Source organism: Chenopodium album, chromosome 7 (genome assembly GCF_948465745.1).
Source record: "Chenopodium album chromosome 7, dcCheAlbu1.1, whole genome shotgun sequence".
Classification (NCBI taxonomy): domain Eukaryota; kingdom Viridiplantae; phylum Streptophyta; class Magnoliopsida; order Caryophyllales; family Amaranthaceae; genus Chenopodium; species Chenopodium album.
In genome coordinates this window covers 9148303-9167579 of record NC_137840.1, presented here as the reverse complement: position 1 = coordinate 9167579, position 19277 = coordinate 9148303, and the positions used below count along the sequence as shown (strand labels likewise).

General features: G+C 39.9%; 2 non-coding genes across 2 annotated transcripts; both read left to right on the top strand.

Annotated features, from left to right (window-relative positions):
* Positions 1-5927: 5927 nt before the first annotated feature.
* On the top strand, positions 5928-6034 carry LOC145641421 (small nucleolar RNA R71). The gene has a single exon (XR_014115447.1). It is a non-coding gene; the product is annotated as a small nucleolar RNA R71 (small nucleolar RNA).
* Positions 6035-15124: 9090 nt separating this feature from the next.
* Positions 15125-15231, top strand: LOC145641294 (small nucleolar RNA R71). The gene has a single exon (XR_014115341.1). It is a non-coding gene; the product is annotated as a small nucleolar RNA R71 (small nucleolar RNA).
* The last annotated feature ends 4046 nt before the right edge of the window (positions 15232-19277 follow it).

Here is a 19277-nt window from a genome sequence, read left to right as displayed (position 1 = left end):
TCGTGTGTATAAAACAATGAACGCTCAATCCTACTAGTCGACTCAAAATATGCCAAATCATAACTTGCATTGATAAACAACACTTTCACGTTTACATAACTTCTATGCACAAGGTCGGAAGGTCTTTTAAGCTTGTAATGTAAGGCTAGGGTAAAGGTAGGATAAATTTGGGATTATGTGAGAGAAAAGCTATGCATTAAGGGAGCCAAATCCTAATAAACCCATGATCAAAATAATGATGATCATACATCTCCAACATAACCAACTCCAACATCACCCAAATATACTCCAATCATAATAAATAAACCCAACTCTTACAATTTCACTCATAAGATATAATAATGAAGAAGTAGAGTGAATAAAAAAACTTATTTTCCAAACTTGAATATTTTTTTCTATTTTTTATCTTTTGATCAACCTCCAACTAGAACATTTGAACATTTTTTTTTCTTTTTAAGTTCACTTATTTTTTATTCACATTTTTTTTCTTTGAACTTCTCTTTATTTTCTTCATAATATCATGCTTTATTTTTTCAAGAAAATATAACTCTTAAACTTATCAAAAATAAACATGAATAACAATAAGACAACTTCTCAAAAACCCACCCAAATTGTGCAAATAATAAGCACACTACAAACTCCCTCACCTCACTCACTAATAGCTCCCCCAAGCCAAGCTTGGGACTAGTAACCAATGGGGCAAAATAGGCTTGTAATGTGGCTAAAAAACAAAAAAAGGTCAAGGCAACAACATGGGTAGCAAGAAGGGAACAAATGTATCTACAATCATCCGGAGGCTACCTAAAAGAACAAATGCCTTCGTCCTCCACAATGTGCATAATAATGAATCATATAAACATTACTTATAGTTGCAAACCAATACTCAAATTCATTGACATACCAGGAAATATGGAACTATCACACATTCCTTACCAAATCAACTAGTCAAGCACTATATTCACAAGTAGTTGGACAAAATTGACGCATGTAAAGGTTTCAAAGCAATCAAACATCAAATCATGATCAACTAATCCACAATGCCTATCATCAATAACCAAGAATCAAAACAATTTTCTCAAGTAAGTGGCACAGGGAAGCATAATTTATAATTCATTGGAACGTATTTTTGGATTTTTTTATTTTTCAATTTTTTTGTATTTTTCATATATAAGAAAGCAATAAAAACTAACCTAGAAAGCAAGAAATCTAACCTAAGAAAAAACACCAAAAATAAAAGAAAAGAGAAAAAGAAATATACCAAACAAAAATCTCCCCCAAGCCAGAATCAGACAATGTCCCCATTGGCTCGGAAACTAGCCCAGCATAGCTAGTCCTCATCATCATCCATCCTCTCATATCCTTCTCCATGACTCGAACCGGCACCACCCTGGCTTGGTCCAGCACCACCATAACCCGAACCACCTGCAAAGTAGTTAGGGTCCACATTCCCACCCATGTCCCCAAAAGGAGCATCACCCCCATATCCGTGGACTGAAGAGTAGTCCACATAAGTACCATACGCACCGGGGTGAGAATATCCTCCTTGGGGGTATTGGAACTAATCGGGAGTAAGTGAATCGGGAGGAATAGCCCCCCGACGGGCGTAATCGTCATACATGGGGTATAGGCCCCTCCCAAGGTTCCTCTCTATGTAACCAACCCGCCCATCTAAGGAGCTTAACCTAGAATCTAGGTTTTGCATCATACTCTCAACTTTCCCTTGCCCCGTCTCGATGCGGTCTAATTGGCTCCTAAAAGCCGAAAAGTCATAAGGAGCAGTGGGGTCGACGTTGTAGTCGACCGAGGAAGTGGGCATGCCATAGGTGAAGGGTGGAGGTGGTTGGTAGTGTGGTGAATGGTGAGTGGGGGAATGGTCTAGGGGGGATTGGTGGGGTTGTGGTGAAGGGTGAGGTGGTTGAACCTCACCTTGACCATTAATCTCGAAAGTATAAGAAGGCTTCCCCTTCTCAAATTTGGTCAAGGCGGGGTTGGGTAAGGTAAAGGCTTGGTCCCTCCTACCCGATTGTCGGTGGACTATCCACCAAGTATCACTCCCCACGGGTTGCACCCAGTTCAAACTCCCTAAATAGGGTAGGTCCATGAGGTTTGATCCTACAACTTTCCTATACCCATCCGGGTTCCAACCTAGGTGTTTCCTAGCAATGTGGGTCACTAACCCCCCAAAATAAATAGGTGCCCTAGACCTACTAGCCTCGGCCGCATTGGCCGCCCTTTGGAAGTGATTGGCTATCCTATGGGGTATGTTCAATTTTTCGGCGGTAGGAATTACATAGGATGCCAAAAGTTCCAATTCATCTCTCCTAACATTTGCCGGTTCATGCCTCCCAAAGATAGTGAGGCCGGCAAATCTTTGCCAAAGTTTTGGGACGGGATGTTGAATCCACGTCCCTTTGGCATGCTGGAGGTTAACTAAATCCTCCCCGGTTAGCCTCTTATAGACCACGGCGGTGTGGTCTTGAGAGGGTTCAATCGGTTTATCCGATTTCAAATCAAACAACTTTCCGAATTCTTTTAGAGTTAGTCTCACATCGTTGTTTAATAATCGGAATTGTACATGAGTAATTAGTGAATTCATTTTAATAACATTAAAACTTGAAATAAATTCTAATGTTAAGTAGTCATACGTATCATGGCACATTTGAAAGAAACCACTCATGCCTATACCTTTGAACAATTTTTCCAAATATTTATCTAGGCCTAACCTAACTAGTGTGGGATGATGAATAAAACGGGTAGATATTACATGGCGATCGATAAGGTTTAGCATCCTAGCCCATTGCTCCTCCGAGGTAATGACAACCTCCTCCCATCCCAGAATTTGAAGATCCGGGTTGACCGTTGATTGTGGTGCCCTCGAACTCTCACCCCTTTGTGTCCTTGAACGTTTTGAGGCCATTATATGAGGAAAAATTTGATGCTTGGAGCTTTCTCTCTCTATGGGTTTGAAGTAATTATGCGAGAAAGTGGGAGAAAATAGGTGGGAAATGTAGAGGAAGATGTGAGGATTAATAATATGTAAGAATTTTGAGGTTTTGATGGATGAATTTGAGAAGATCTTGAAAAAGAAGTGAGTTTGAAGGTGTAAAAATGGAGGTTTTAGAGAGAGAAAGTAGATGAGAAGAGAATGAAGTAAGAAGAAAGTGAGGAAAGAAAGAAGAAGAAAAATATAAAGGGACGGCCAAAAATAGGCGCGCCCGATCAGGCGAGCCTCGCCCGATCGGGCGGATCATGCTGAAGTCCCAGAACTCAGTTGCGCGCCCGATCGGGCGCGAACACAAACGATTTTTCGCCCTCATACTCGCCCGATCGGGCGAGCTTCGCCCGATGTATCTTTTCCTTCACTCGATTTGCGCCCGATCGGGCAACCTCGCCCGATTGGGCGAAATTTGCTCGAGTTTCTGACGGCACTTGCGCGCCCGATCGGGCGAATTTTGCTCGATTCCCAGCTCTCCTCTCGCGCCCGATCGGGCGAATTTTAGGCTGGAAATATATCATGCTTGCGCGCCCGATCGGGCGAGCTCCGCCCGATCGAGCCCGTGCCCGGTCTGAATTCCTTAGCTATTTTTTTCTTCTTTGTCTTCAAATTTCTTCTAAGTCTTTCGACCTCTTAAACCTATACCTGTAGTATAAACAGTAAAATTTCACTCTCCTCGCCTCTCTAAAATAAAAAATAAAAAATAAAAGGGAAAACTAGTCTAGAAAGCAAGAAATACGGGTTACCTCCCGCGAAGCGCTGGTTTATCTAGGTCCCGCACGACCTTATTACCAAGGACAATATCTAGGTCCCTTGGCCTAACGCTTGATCGGGTGGTTTCTCACCCGGTCTAGCGGTGTTCAGGTTGCGATGCGGCTTCCTGACATACCCTGTAGGACGCCAAATCACCTTATCCGGTGGGTCCTCCTTGACTTGGACTGGGGGATCTTCAATGTTACGCACTAAAAATCCTTCTTCGATCGAAGGTCGCTTCAAATCGTCATTGCGTTCAACACTTGCAACTCGATCCGGCGGAACACTTACCGTGGGCTCGATTCGCACAACTTGCTCGATCGGTTCCACCTGTTCATCCTCGAAACCAAGACCAACAGTGTGAAGCGCTCTTTCTATTGCATCGACTTCCTTCTGCCATTTGTCTATCTCATCTGAAAAGGACGCAACACAAGATACTGCCTCCAAGGGATCTTTTTCAAGAGCTTGGGGCTTGTTAGAATAATTTTCAACCACATTAACACTGAAACATTTCTCCTCGGTCATGGAGCTTTTAGGGGCATTATTCAAATTAAAAACAACTTTATCATCCCCTACTGATAGTGTTAACTTACCACTTCTTACATCTATGACTGCTCCTGCAGTGTTAAGGAATGGTCTACCCAAAATAATTGGGGTTTGCATATCCTCAGCCATATCAAGAACAACAAAATCTACAGGTATATAAAATTTACCTACTCTAACGGGGACATCCTCTAAAACACCTAAGGGGTATTTGAAATAACGGTCGGCCATTTGTAGAGTTATATTGGTAGCTTTTAATTTACCCATATTCAACTTAGAACACACAGATAATGGCATGACGCTAACACTAGCACCCAAATCACATAATGCATTATCAATCAAGAGATTGCCAATATGACAAGGGATAGAAAAACTACCCGGATCTTTTAACTTAGGTGGAGACTTATTTTGAAGTACGGCACTGCATTCTGCAGTGAAAGCTACTGTCTCTACCTCACTAATAGACCTTTTCCTCGTCAATATTTCTTTCATAAATTTTGCATACGAGGGGATTTGTGTGATCAATTCAGTAAAGGGAACTGTTACCTTCAAATCTTTTACTACCTCCAGGAACTTACCAAACTGCTTATCCAAGTTTGTCTTCAATTGACGATTGGGGAATGGAAGTTTGATAATTGGCTTTGGAGCATTATTATTCTTGTCTGGAGTAGCCACCTTCTCTGGAGTTGTACCCTGCAATGTAGAATTAGATATGTTAGTATTATCCTTTAGCCTTGCAGGGCTATCAACTACATTGTTTGGTTTAACGGAATTAAGATTAGCATTATTTAATAAAACAGGTTCATCAATTCTGGGCTTAGAGGGCCCTTCATAGTTTGAACCACTCCTTAGAGTAATTGCAAATGCTTGATCCGTAGGTCGGGTTGGCTGCGCCGGCAGAGCTCCCTATTGGCGGGCTTGTAGAGTAGCGGAGAGTTGCGCAATTTGATTATCTACAATTTTATTATGCGCTAGAATTTGATCAATTGTCGCATCTCTACTCTCCATGTGCTTTTGCATATTAACCAACATTGCTCTAATTTCCACCAGAGAAGGGTCGGAAGATGAGGGGGTTTGTTGTGGTTGGTTCTTCTGGCTAGCATTGGGGTGATAATATTTCTGCTGCTGTGGCGCCTGTGGTTCTTGTGGTGGTGGATTTTGAACATTAGTGCTCCGTTAGGAAAGGTACGGATGATTCCGATACCCAGGATTGTAGGTGTTGGAGTATGGGTTATTCTTCCTATAAGCTTGGAAGGCATTAACTTGCTCCACGGAACTCCTGCAATCTTGCTCCCAATGACCTACAATACCACAATTTTCACAGAAGGCCTCATTAGAATTATTATTAATTGCAAAAACATTAGCTACATTAGCAGTGCTCAGATTATCTAATTTTTGGCAAATAGAGGTTAGTTGGGCTTGCAAAAAGGATACAGAGTCGACACTATGCTTCCCCTTGTTAGCAAATCCTCTAGGATTCCCATATTGGGAATTGTGTATCGCCATATCTTCAATAACCTGACCTGCATCATCAACATTAAGATTCATAAATCTCCCACTAGCTGTAGAGTCTAAAATTATTCTAGAGGAATTTCCAATGCCGTTATAAAAGGCTTGGATTAACTGCCATTGCGCTAAATTATGGTGAGGGCATTCTCTTTGTAAGTCCTTGAACCTCTCCCAAGCCTCATATAAAGACTCATCAGCTTCTTGGGCAAAGTTCTGAATCGCACTTCGTAGTACTGCTGTTCTCTCTGCAGGATAATACTTGTTATAGAAATTCAAAACAAGAGTTTCCCAGTCAGTTATACCAAGTGTAGTTCTATTTAAGCCATTAAACCACAATTTAGCTTTTCCAGTTAAAGAGAAGGGAAAGAGAATCTCCCTGATTTGGTCTTGAGTGACCCCGGCTTGCCTGATGGTGTTGCAATATTGACAATAGTCGGCAATGTGAAGATTCGGGTCCTCACCCTTGGCTCCACTAAATTTCTTCCTCTCTATCATCGTTATAAATTGAGGTTTAATTTCAAATTGAACCCCATCAACAGCCGGAGTAGGGGTGAGATGTGGAAAATCCGTAAGCTTCGGTTGTGAATAATCACTAAGCTTCTTTGGAGCCGTCATCTCTGATTCTGCGTCTGATGATGCCTCTGAATCGCTAGATACAGTTGGAGGATCGCGGTGATTATTGTTATTATCACCAGAATCCGCCAGGATTTACTTGTAGAGATTTTTCTGTCTATGGAAGGAACGTTCGATCTCAGGATCGAATGGGATGTAACCTGATCTGGAACACCTGGGCATAAACAAAAACTAGAAGCAAATATGAGATTTGTCTCAGAGAACTAACGCTCTCTGAGACAAAAGGGAAATAATCTAGACTACAAAAACAATCAGAAATAAAAATAAAACCGTTTCCCCGGCAACGGCGCCAAATTTTGACAGGGTAAAGTCGTATCCCCTAATCAAAAGTAATTACCTAAATCCTCTAACTAAAGTAGATAGGGAAGTAGGGTCGATCTCCACAGGGAAACAAGTCTTTTTACTCCTAATTAATTATTATAATCTAAATTATCTAAGTAACCAATATTTATATTTGAGTATGAAACTAAACTACAAAGAATTGGAATAGAGGGAAAACAATATATAAAAGGATCTAGGGCATAGGTTCACCAATAAATAATACTCCAGGGTAAAACATAATAATCAATCTTCAATGCATAAATTAATCAGATTATAAAGGGCTTTCGCTGCGTATTATAATCACACAGTTAATTTACCGGTATTAAATCTCATCTTTCGAATCTCGACCTAACCATTTATAAATTAACCTGCCTATTGAAACTAGACCTAAACATCAATTCTCATCTGTCGAATCTCGAATCAATCAATCATGCATAAAAGATCTGCGCAAATCTAGTCACAGAGCATTAAATCAATCAATAGGAAGTTAATCTAGCATTGATAATCAACAACAATAAATTACCCCTTCATATTATTTATGGATCCCCATAAACCCTAGAAATAAAACTACTCACACATAATTAAATCTAAACTAATCAAAGCAATAAAATAAGTCATGATGGAAGGAAATAAGATTAAGAGAAGAGAAATCGTTACCAGACTAATCTGTATTAATGGAAATAATCAAGAACAAGAGTTGAGAGAAGAGTTAAGAGAGAGAAAAGATCCTAAGTAGAGAGAGAAAGTCTAAGAAAGAAGGTAGAAGAAGAGGTTCTAATAATTCCGTACAAAATCGTATTTAAACGTTTTCTAAAACAAGAATTAAAACTAAATTTAATCAGGTCATCCAGATTCGCGCGCCCGATCGGGCGAAGGGCCGCCTGATCGGGCGCGCCTTTTTCTTCGCGTTCTTCCCAAGCAGCCTCGCCCGATCGTGCTAGAAGCTCGCACGATCGGGCGCGCCTCAGCACGCTCAGCCTGATAGTCCTGCCACGCCCGATCGTGCTAGAGGTAGCCCGATCGGGCGGTTGCTTCTCCTTGAGCTTGGACTTCGATTGGGCTAGATTTCTCGGCCCAATCCGGATTTCCTCTCGGGTCTCGAATACTTGGTCCAACTGCCTCGGGATCCCAATTACCAAGCCCTTAATCACCGGCTCTCACCGATCCTGGGCTCCAAAAGTGGTCGTGTCCTTCTAGCTTCCGTAGTTGATCCATAAAGCCCGGGAAAATGCTCCAAGAGTGCAATTTCCTGTAAAATTCAACTAAAACTACGAAAACACTAAAACACACAAATTAGTAATAAAAGTGGCCCGAAAGAGCAAAAAACACTACTAATAACGACCAAGGGACGGGGGTAAAACACTATATAAAATGGACATATCATCCGCTCAAAGAAAAGCACATTTTAAGATAAAAGAATCCTTAAGCAATAAAACTCGAGCATGAGGTATATGCCTAAGATCAACCACGGTCATGAATAGCCTAGGCCTGGCTAACCTTCCCGAATGTACTCAACTTTGGTCCATTCAACCAATCTTACCGCATCCCCAACACAAAGTTCAAATTCCCCCTAATAGTAGTGTCTTGTGACTCCTTAAAGGATTTGGAAGAAAAATAGACAAAAGAAGGTTTTAGAATACTCGACATCTCAATGATAAGTACCCTCTCCATATACTTGTGAATCAACTCCCGCCACCGACAATGGCTTCAACTACTCTACTAACATTACAAAACTCAAGGATTACGGCACAAAGTTAGGCATAGAGAAAACTAGAAGTGCATTGCAATTAAAGTAAAGCCTAAGATGTAAAACACTAAGAGAAAACCCCTATAGGTTTCAAACTTTGACTCAAATTACAAACTATGAATAAACTTGAAACAAAAATGCACCCCCAAGCTTATTTAATTGCTAGGGTGGTGGCTATTCATCGCTTATTTTCTTTCTTTCTCTTTTTCTTTTTCTTTTCACATTTTTTTTAACTTGGATATTCACAAACTACTAATTACAATAAACTAAAGATTGAACTAAGAAAACAAGATTGGTATGCCTTAAGTTTTTGTGAATGTGACAACCTTTGGGACTCAAGTTCTCGATCTAGGTACTAAATCAAAGAGGATCCTTGCCACTCATTCAAAATGTAGTAGGCTTGAAAAATATTAAAGACCTCACTTTTGGGAACAACGTGGGATCAAATACTACCTTTCAGGGTTCAAATTCCTTTGATATGGACGACACCTTCTTACCACAATCCTAGACTTTAGGTCTCGTACATTCGGTAAGGTTATTCTCACACTAGCCTAAACAAGGCAATTCCATGTTCAACCAAGGGCATCTAAACCATGCTCGAAATTTTATTACCAAAAGAAAGCAAATATCCTCCACATGCAATCCAATATCATCATTGAGGACTAGTCTAAAAGCAAAAAGATTTTTCATTTTTCAAATTTTATTTTTTTTGAAGAAGAAATTATAAACAAGAATAGAAGGGAAGGAGTTACCATTGACCTTGAGATAGTGTCTTTCATGTGTACAAGGTGATAAAAAAATAGTGATTAGTAGCAAAGCAAGTATGGTGGATCATGCATATAAGAGTCAAATAACAACTCATTGATAAACCACTACTTGAAAAACTAAGGCAATTATATCACATGCATTCATGAATTCATTTTACAACCAAAGGCACTAATCGAATCATCAAGTCAAATGACTATAAGCAAAAACAATATACACAAAGTCTAATATAATTAAAGAAAACATTTTGTTTTAGAAGAAAAGAGGGGAGAATGGGTACTAGCTAAAGAATTTGGATTAAGGGGAGAGGAACTAGATAGAGAAGATTCAAAGAGGATAGGAAGAGGGGGGAAACTAACTAAAGAATTTGGATTAAGGGCTTTGGATTTTTGGGTTTTGGATTTTTAGGGAAGGAGAGGAGGCTCATCAACAAATATCATCATCAATGGGGAAGCACATAAACCAAACCAAGTTCATTAAAATGCAAACATTCAACCATTAATTAACCAACCAAGACAAGCAAAGCATAATCACATTAAGCACAAAACTATCAACATCAAATCCCAACTCTATACAAGGCCTAAATACTCTCCCGAGCTAGACATTTAGTCACCATTTTAATGAAAAAAAATAGGCAATGAAGTAACCTCCCCCAAGCTTGGGATATGCACCGTCCTCGGTGTCCCAAGAGGTGAAAGGGGCAATGAAACAGTAACTAGAATGTCAAGATCATTTAATGATGTCGGCGCCCTAGCAAATAATGATAATTGTAGTTAATATATACATCACTAGGAGAGGCTGAGGCGTCTACATAAGGAGGTAGATCATAGTTGGGGCAAGTGCGGTAATGGCCAAAATCCGGCATACCTTGCTCATCCCAACCACCATCATAGCCGGGTGAAAACCCATAATGCCCCCTTAGGGGGGATCAAGCACCTTCGTAGATGAACTAGCACCACCAACCTCGGGAACGTAGTAATAGCTAGGGTCGCATCTATAATCACTTCCCCCGGGTTGTGTGTAGTCATAAGGGGGATAGGAGCGAAGCTCCTCGATCGAACTGCGCGGGCCTTGCCAAAAACGGTAGGTGGGTTGACCATTGCGCCAACCCGGAACTTAACCTTGTTGAACGGGACGGTTGGGATAGTTGAGGTAAGGGAGAAATTCTCCCCTCTCAACTTGATGTTGGTATCTTCTCTCCGCTACGAAACTTTGGTACTCATTTTGTTCAAGAATTATTTAGTTGGTTAGATTTAATTGGTTGAAAGCATTTTCAACATCAAAGAGGGAAGAGAAAGAGGAGGAAGAACCATCTACCCTAGACCGGGGAATGGAGGATGTACTCATACGACGAGGTATTGGTACATCCTCGTCATCGCCGGCCATACCACGTGGGAATTGATCACGTGACACTTGCCACATGCCCCCCACCGAGTTATTAACCGCCGCATTTGGGAGAGTGCAATAATGCTTCCCAATGACTTTCCAACTATAGCGAAGATTTTGGCCTGGAATTTCACTAAGGAACTTCATATCATAAAGTGCCTTAATATCAAGCAAGATCAAACCATGGATCGAGGTCATTTGGTCTACCCAAGCCCCAAACCCTAGCTTCCTCGCAATAATTGAAACCATTCCCCTACACCTAATCTCACTACTCATCTCTCCACTAACCCTCATTTCCTCGCATCTTTTAATGAACATGTATCCCATGTTCACATACCCTTCCACATTTCCTTTGAACCTTGTACATATAAAGAGGCATTTGATCTCCTCTTAGTTAGCTTCCCTAAGTCTTGTTTAGAGAAACAAGAATAGCTCATGATTCTCATGAAGATTCAAAGGACATGGTGGATGATGTGGCTAGCATGGCTAGACCGGGTCGTGAAGTTGGGATACCCCGCAATGGTATTCCACTAAACTTGCTCCTCATAACTTGAGAAGTAAGTACCATTGGGGTCATAGATTTGGTTAAGGATGGGCCATTAAAAAATTTCATTCAATCTCGTCAAAGTTAAGGTTCTTTCGACATTGAACATTCTAAATTTTATCCCGCATTCCAATGGCTCACCCTCAAGGCTAATGTGCTTCATAGTGATCGATGAAAGGAATTCAAGAGTTAGGGAAGAACAAGTTTCTTCCCTAAGGTTCAAGAAGTTTAGCCAACCGACATTATTGGCTACTCTTCTAATTCCTTCATCAACCTCTAGAAGTTGCATTGACTTTTGATGATAGAATCGGATTGGGATAATTTTTCGGGTAGAAAGGTCATTGTATGCCCTTCTAAATTTGTTATCGACTTTTAATGTTGGTGGCGTATTGGGGTTTTCTTATTGTGAAGGAGATGAGGATGCTTGAGGTTCACTTGTTTTTCTTTTCTTAATCCCTCCAATGAACTTCTTCATTTTTAGTTTAGGATCAACAACAAACAGCTCCACACACACCCTTAACTTCAAACCCCCTTAAAAATCCAAGTACTTATTTCACAATAACAACACAATCAACAATATATCCCAACACACAATTTCTCAAGCACAATGCACTTCACCAATTTCACACAAATCACATTCACAATTCACCCAATTTTTATGCAATTTTCAATCACAATTTCAACTAATCCAAAAATCAATTACAATTTTCTCTAACAATTCTCCATAATCAACAAAAATTGTTCAATTCCAACCAATCATGTAATAAACTACACATTTTGTATGAAATAAACAAGAATTAAGAAAATTGATGAAGAAAGTTGAGTAGAGAAGTAGATTATACCAAATAGAGTATGAAAATACTCTAAAATCCTTCAAGACTACCCAAATATTGCTCCTCTTTCTTCAAGATTTCACCCTTTGCCCTTGTTCTTCAATGGAGAATTTGTGGGTTTTTGAAATTTTGCTCAATTTTGTGATTTTTAGAAAGAGAATTGGAAGGAGAGTAAGAATTTGTGAATTTTGAGTAAAAAAAGTGAAGGATTGATGATGATTTTGAAGAGAGAAGGAGTAGAATGTGAGGTTTTTAGAGTGATAAAGAGGTGGGTAAAGAGGAGACAGAGTATGAATGAGTTGAAATGAGAGGTAGAAAGTGAAAGAAAGTGAAAAAGAGATAAGGGAAATCTTGAAATTTTACCTGGTTAGATGTGGCCTGGATCGGCCATGCGTAGTTTGAGGAGCGCCCGCTCCTACTGTTATTTTGGGTTTCTGTTTCGGCTTTTGAAGGGAGAAGCGGGCATGAAAGGATACTGAAGCGCCCTCTCCTACCATTTAAATCGCATTCTGATTACTGAGTGAAGATAAGAGCGAGCGTGCTATATGACTGGAGCACCCGCTCCGACCCCTTTGAGCTGCTACTGATTTCTTGTTGAAGGGAGGAGCGGGCGTGCTGCATACTCGGAGCGCCCGCTCCTATTCTTATTTCGGCCTTTTGCCTCCTTTCAAAAATTTAATTTTTTTTATAAGAGCTGAACAGAGGAGCGGGAGTGCAGTACTCTTGGAGTGCCCGTTCCTATCACTTGTTGTAGGTTTTGCCTACTTCTTCTTGAAGCAGGAGCAGGTGTGCACTCATTAAGGAGCGTCCGCTCCTAAGCTGGTCTAACGATTCTGATACTTAGACTTAGGTAGGAGCGAGCACGCATCTCTGTAGGAGCGCCCGCTCCTACCTTAATTGCCGAATTTGCCTTCTTCTGCTATCCCCTAGCAAATCACCTATAACTAAAACAAAACACTAAACAAACAATCAAAATGTTAAGTGTTAGTTTAAGCTCTTTCAATCAATTTTTTTTAGAGTAATAACAAAAATACTCGGGTTGAGGGCTTCTTAAACGTCACTAGCTTAACGCAAATTCGAAAAATATCCTCAAGGTGGGATAAAGTTTGAAACCATTTCGTAACCATTGTTTTCATCATTACAACTTGCCATCTTGGGCAAAACCAAATTGTTTTCATGACTATCACCTACTCCAAGTTCATATTCAACTTCTTTTGAATCCTTCTTCCCTTTTCTTTGATTTTCCTTTGCTCTTCTTCTTGGAAGCCTTGATGTCACCCTCTTCATCGTTGTGAGCCCTAGGCTCACCTTCTTCAAGCATTGTCTTGAGGAAAGTAAGCTTGGAAATCACCTCATCAAACTTATCCAAACCTTGCTTTGACTCATGGACATTGAAAAGAGGATTAGTAGCATAAAGCATTCTCAAATCATGCAAATCATTATCACTAATAGCATCTAGTGTCATGAAATATTTAGTGGGAGAAGGAATTCCTTTCTTGGGATCAATAGTAAGACAAAATTTATCATCACCCACATTCAATGTGAATTTTCCTTCCCTTACAATGATTGCACCACCCGTTGCTAAGAAAGGTCGACCTAGGATGATAGGGGTGAGACCATCTTCCGTCATTTCTAGCACAATAAAATCAACCGGAATGATGAAATTACCTACCTTAAAAGGGAAATCCTCAACCTTATCTTAGGGAATTTGTTGGATCGATTGGCAAGTTAAAGAGTGACATTAGTGGGTACCAAACCACCTATACCAAACTTCTCATAAACCAAAAAAGGCATCAAACTCACACTAGCTCCTAGATCACATAGGGTATTTTAAAAAGAAATGTTCTTAATAGAGCAAGGAATAAAGAAACTTCTGGGACAGATCTTTAAGTTTAGTGGGCGAGTGGTTCTTCATAATTGCACTATAATTTTTGGTTAAGCTCATCGTGGTGGACTCACTCATGACAACTATCTCATCCTCACTTGACTTAGACACATCACATTGATATTCTTCTTTAACCTCCTCACTCTCACTCTCTTTTTTCAAGCTCATTGGTGGAGTTTCATCTATGCTAGTCCCACATCTAGTCATTATTGCGTTACAATGTTCCGTAGGATCAATGGCTTGACTAAGCAAAGTGGTGCTAGAATTGTTACTTTTAAGAGCATTAACTAGTTGAGTTATTTGAGTTTCTAGCATCTTATTATGGACTTGCACTTTCTTGATACTCTCCTCTAAGTCATTGGTCTTCTTGATTTGAGCATTAACAAATTTTTCCATTATCATCTCTAGACTTGACTTAGGAGGGGGGGCTTGAATTTGGAGAGGGGGTTGAGGGATAGGAGCAAGGGTAGGTCTATTTCCTCCATTAAAACCGGGTAGGTTATTGTTGGAAGAGTATTGACCTTTTTGGTGGTACCTATTGTCATTTTGGTGGTTTACTTGATTATTAGACACATAATTACCATTAACTTGGTTCATATAATTTCCTTGATTATTGTTTTGAAATTTCTTTGGCCACTATATTGACCTTGACCATTTCCTTGGGTTTGGCCCCCCTTCCAACAAAAGTTAGGGTGATGTTTGCATCCCTCATTATAGGTGTTGGAATAAGGGTCATACCTAGGATTGGTTTGACCATTGTTGATTAAATTAACTTATTCCATGGAAGGGGAAGGGCAGCATGAATCATTTAGCAAATAACATTCCGAAGTCACATGATCATCACTTCTACAAGTATCACAAGACATCATTTGTATTGACATATTATCATTTAATGAACTAGATGCATGTGAATTATGATGCGGAGAAGGGGATAGGGAAGATGGTTGTAATTGATCAAATTTAGAAGACAGAGAATCTAATTTTAAATTAATCATATTGATAGCATTTACCTCATACTTTCGTCCTTTCTTGGAAGTGCTTCTCTCATCGGGACTCCAACCGATGTAGTTTTTGGACTACATCCTCTATGATCTTTAATACCTCCGTGGGTGGCTTGTTTATGATAGGTCCTCTTGATGCTCCATCCAATAATATTCGGTCCTCTCTTAAAAGACCTCTATAAAACCCATGGAGCAAGAGCCAATCCTCCATGCCATGGTGAGGGCATTGTTGTTGGTAGCTCTAGAATCTCTCCTAAGAATCATAGAGAGACTCGTCGGGGTCTTATTGGAAGTTCAAAATCTTTAACCTCAACTCCGTCGTTTTTCCAAGAGGAATAAACCTCCCAAGAAATGCCGAAGTCACTTCATTCCATGTGTTCAATGAGTTTGGAGGCAACCTATCTAGCTAATCACTTGCTTTTCTCATTAAAGAGAATTTGAACATGCTTAAGAGAATGTACTCTGGAGTTACCCCATTCGCCTTCACGGTGCTACAATACCGTGTGAATTGCTTAAGATGCACAATGGGATCCTCATGCTTTGCCTTGGAGAATTGATGACCCTCTATCAAGGTGATAAGGGTAAGCGTTATCTCAAAATGATTAGCTTCGATAGGGGGAGTAGCAATCCCACTTGCTTCTTGATAAGGAGGAGAGGCACCAAACTCTATCAAAGTTTTGTTCAGAAGAGCCATCTCGAATTGGTGATGAGGTGGAGAAATTGGAGAACTTGTCCTTAGTGATTCCAATGGAGTGATGTCTCCACTAGATTCACTAGAATTAGAGTGATCGGACTCAAATACCACTTGTGGCTCACTTGAAGGCATTTTGGATAATAAAGGAAAGTGCATGCCAAACTACAGGCCTATCTTTAAGACACGGGGCACCGTAAACAAAAGCTACATATTTGATATCATCATTAGGTTAAATGATTTTACAAAGGACGACATTGTTAGAAGAGAAAATACAAGTCACCATAGAGCTAGACCAAACAAAAACCATAAGACCTCCCCTAGAACCTATAGCATCGACTCCAAAAGAGGTAAAATGGGTTAAAAAATCAAGTAAAGGCCAACCACATCAACAACTACTTTAGTTTCCGATAAAAAAATAAAAACATAGGTCTTTTTGTCGAAACAAGCCACATAAGACAAGGACGAGTAGGGGCGTGTGGATCATTGAGTCCCTTACAATTCCATGAAACACACTTCATATATCCATCCGGTGCTAAACCGATGCATCAACCTCATCACGCATTTCCAAATCAGGGCATACTAGTTGTTGATTTGCCTCCCAATCCATCCCAATGGTAGTAGCATTCATCCTGTTTTCACAGAAAATAGAAGGTCGTAACTTCTTCATTATACTAGAACCAGTAGAATCCAGAGAAGATGACAGTGACAGCGATTTGCGTTTCTTAGCACGATCCAGAATATCTGCATCAACTTTTAATCCCCAATGAAGGGCCATGTCCTCATCTAAGATAACCTTAGAGATGAAGAAACGCCTCCCTGCTACACTTTTTTCTTGATCGCAAAACCCCCTTTGTCAGACCATTGATTTAGAGTGTTTAAATGGTTTTTTTCACCCCAATTATAATCTGAAAAACTCGCCCTTATGTTACAGCCACCATCTGAACAAATTTCTGCCTTCTTCCCTTTAGTTGAAGCTGCCACTCGTGAATGAGAGAAAGTTGGAGGAGAATTGAAGAGTTCATCAATGTTGATTGTTGCAACTGGTGAGGCAGGTGAATTTGGTGGGTCAAACTCAGTCAGGGGGAGATTAGGAAGATTACTCCCAAATGAGGTAGGAGAGTATGTCAAGAATGGCGGTCAAGACGCTGCCTGCCATGGATGAACACGCGAACTAGAGAGATAAAGAGATCTCACCAGTTCGCGTCCAGCCTGAATGAAGCAGTTTGCGGTGTTGGTGAAGTCATTTTCTGTTAGAGATAGAAGAACAACCGTGGGTTCCAGCCTAGGCTAAGTCAGCAGATTGAGGAGATGAGAAGATAGTTGCGGCAAATTGAGAGGTGGAGGTGCCGCTGGAAGAGACAGGGCAACAAAAGCAGTCCTCCTTATATAGTAAAGATCGGGTTAGTTTCGAAGACTCCCCAACCTCATATGTCGAAGGATGAAGAAGGGGGCCAGCTGATTGATGGGAGCCGTGAATAGAAGATTGATGAATATGTGGTCTGGCCACCATAGTAAGGTTTAGACCCTCATGGTCATCTTCATCACCTTTTGAAACGTTCACAGCAAGAGACATATAATCCTCAAAGGGAACTTGAATAGGAGCAGAGCTAACCATAGTAGATACCTCAATATGAATATTAAGGGATAAGGAATGTTGAGAAGAAGGAAAATATTAAGCATAAGGGTCCCTGCCCAAGCCCAATCTAGTACTAAGAGGGCTAAACACCCTTGAAAAAGCACGATTATCAACTTCAGGGGAGTAAGAGAGATTATCAGAGCCTATATAATACTCCCCAGTGATGTTGGCACTAGAGAATTCTGATGAATTTTTTGAGTCAGAACCACCGTCACCACCACGAGTGCAGTCTTCCAAAGGGATATCTGCTAATTTATCATAATAGAACAAATATGATTCTGGGTTCCTGTACCTATCTGTATTAGGTATCCCCCGAAGAAAATTAGAATATTAGGAGTATTCACGAGGGCCATATAAGACCCTCATGCCTTGCCTTTCAAGAGCTGCAACTCGTCACTTTAGGCGTCACTAAGCTACTTCTTTCTTGATCTTGCAACTCGTCTCTGAATGTCCTGCAAAACCACAGTTTTTACAAAAACGAAAAATACCCTCATAACGAAAGTGAACCCACATAACTCTATCCCCTTCCAAAGGCACAAAGCAGCCCGAAATCGGGGTTGAGAGAGATTAACTGTTAATTTGACACGCATATCAGTAGAGGGAGGGAGACAATGTCCCATAAATTTAAACTCTTTAATATAGCCAACATGAGAAAGAATTTGAAAAGCCCAATCACGGGTCAGATAAAGGAAGGTTAAACCATGAATTCTTACCCAAATAGAGGTCGTATCAAAATTAAGATTATAAGGACTAAGAGAATGATAAAACCTTCGAATATTGATGATTCTACCATCAAAGACAGTCGTTCTGAGCTTGATAATAGCTGAGAGATCATGAGAATTGAAGCATTCAAAGTGAAAGTAAGCGCCAGACTTGTGAACCTTGATGACGCCCCTCATTCTTCATTTAAAGTTGGAAACATCCTGGACATAAGAAAATTGAGGTGGATGAGGCCCAATGAAAACTCCAACAACACACTGGTCATAATTAATATGACCTAGGAAGCTGAAGTTAGATGTAGGTGCAGCTACGCCACCCATCTACAAATCATCATCTTCCGAGTCACCCCTATAGTTTGGGTGCTGATACGAAGGAGAATTAGCCATAGAAAGAGAGATAAAAATATGTAGGAGATATTAGCAGAGGATGGAAGATGAATGAATTCTTAAAAAACAGATCCTATTTATAATCGGAGCTACCCAAAGAAGAGCAATGCATGGATTATAGGTGGCAAGAAGAGGAAAAGGAAGTTAAATTGCAAGAGTTAATACAATGATTTCAAAGATTTTGGATGAAAAAATTGGAGAATAAAATAGTGTAGCAGCAGATTATGTGCTATTGGGTGTTTGAAATTGTAACAGAAATTGCTATTGGGTGTTTGAAATTGCAGAAAAGAGGTTAAAGAGTTTGCACTTGAGAGCCTGACAAGGCGGTGAACAAGCCTTGCTATTGGTTGAATAAGAAAAAATATCCAAAGCAAAGTTCAAGTTGAATTAAACAACAACAAAAACTCACGGTTTTAGTGAGAGAAGCTCTCAGTTGGAGAGAGAATATTGTATTTTTGCCTTCAATTCTACGGTAAAAATGAATAATTGTTAAGGTAATCAATATAATTTAAAAATAATAAGATGTGAGCATAGGTCATTTTTTTTCTTTGTTTTTTTTTTGAGAAATAAGCATAGGTCACGTTTGATTCGCTAAAAATGAAATCAAACTGGCTCATATACATGGTGACTACCCCACCCCTACGATGTACAAGAAAGTGAAGCAACGATAGTGTAATATCCCAAATATTTCTATAAATATATTTTATATAACTTTATAAACTCGTTTTGTAAATAATATTTATAGTTTTGAAAACAAAGAGTCATACTAGATATTAATAGGGTTTAAAATTTTCCAAACTATAAATAAATTAATACTCGTAATTTGATATTTAAAAAAAGAAACTATTTTTCTTTAGAAAACATATTATATAAAATCATAAAATATTCAAGTACTACAGATTTTTGCACAATGAGATTGTGGCCTT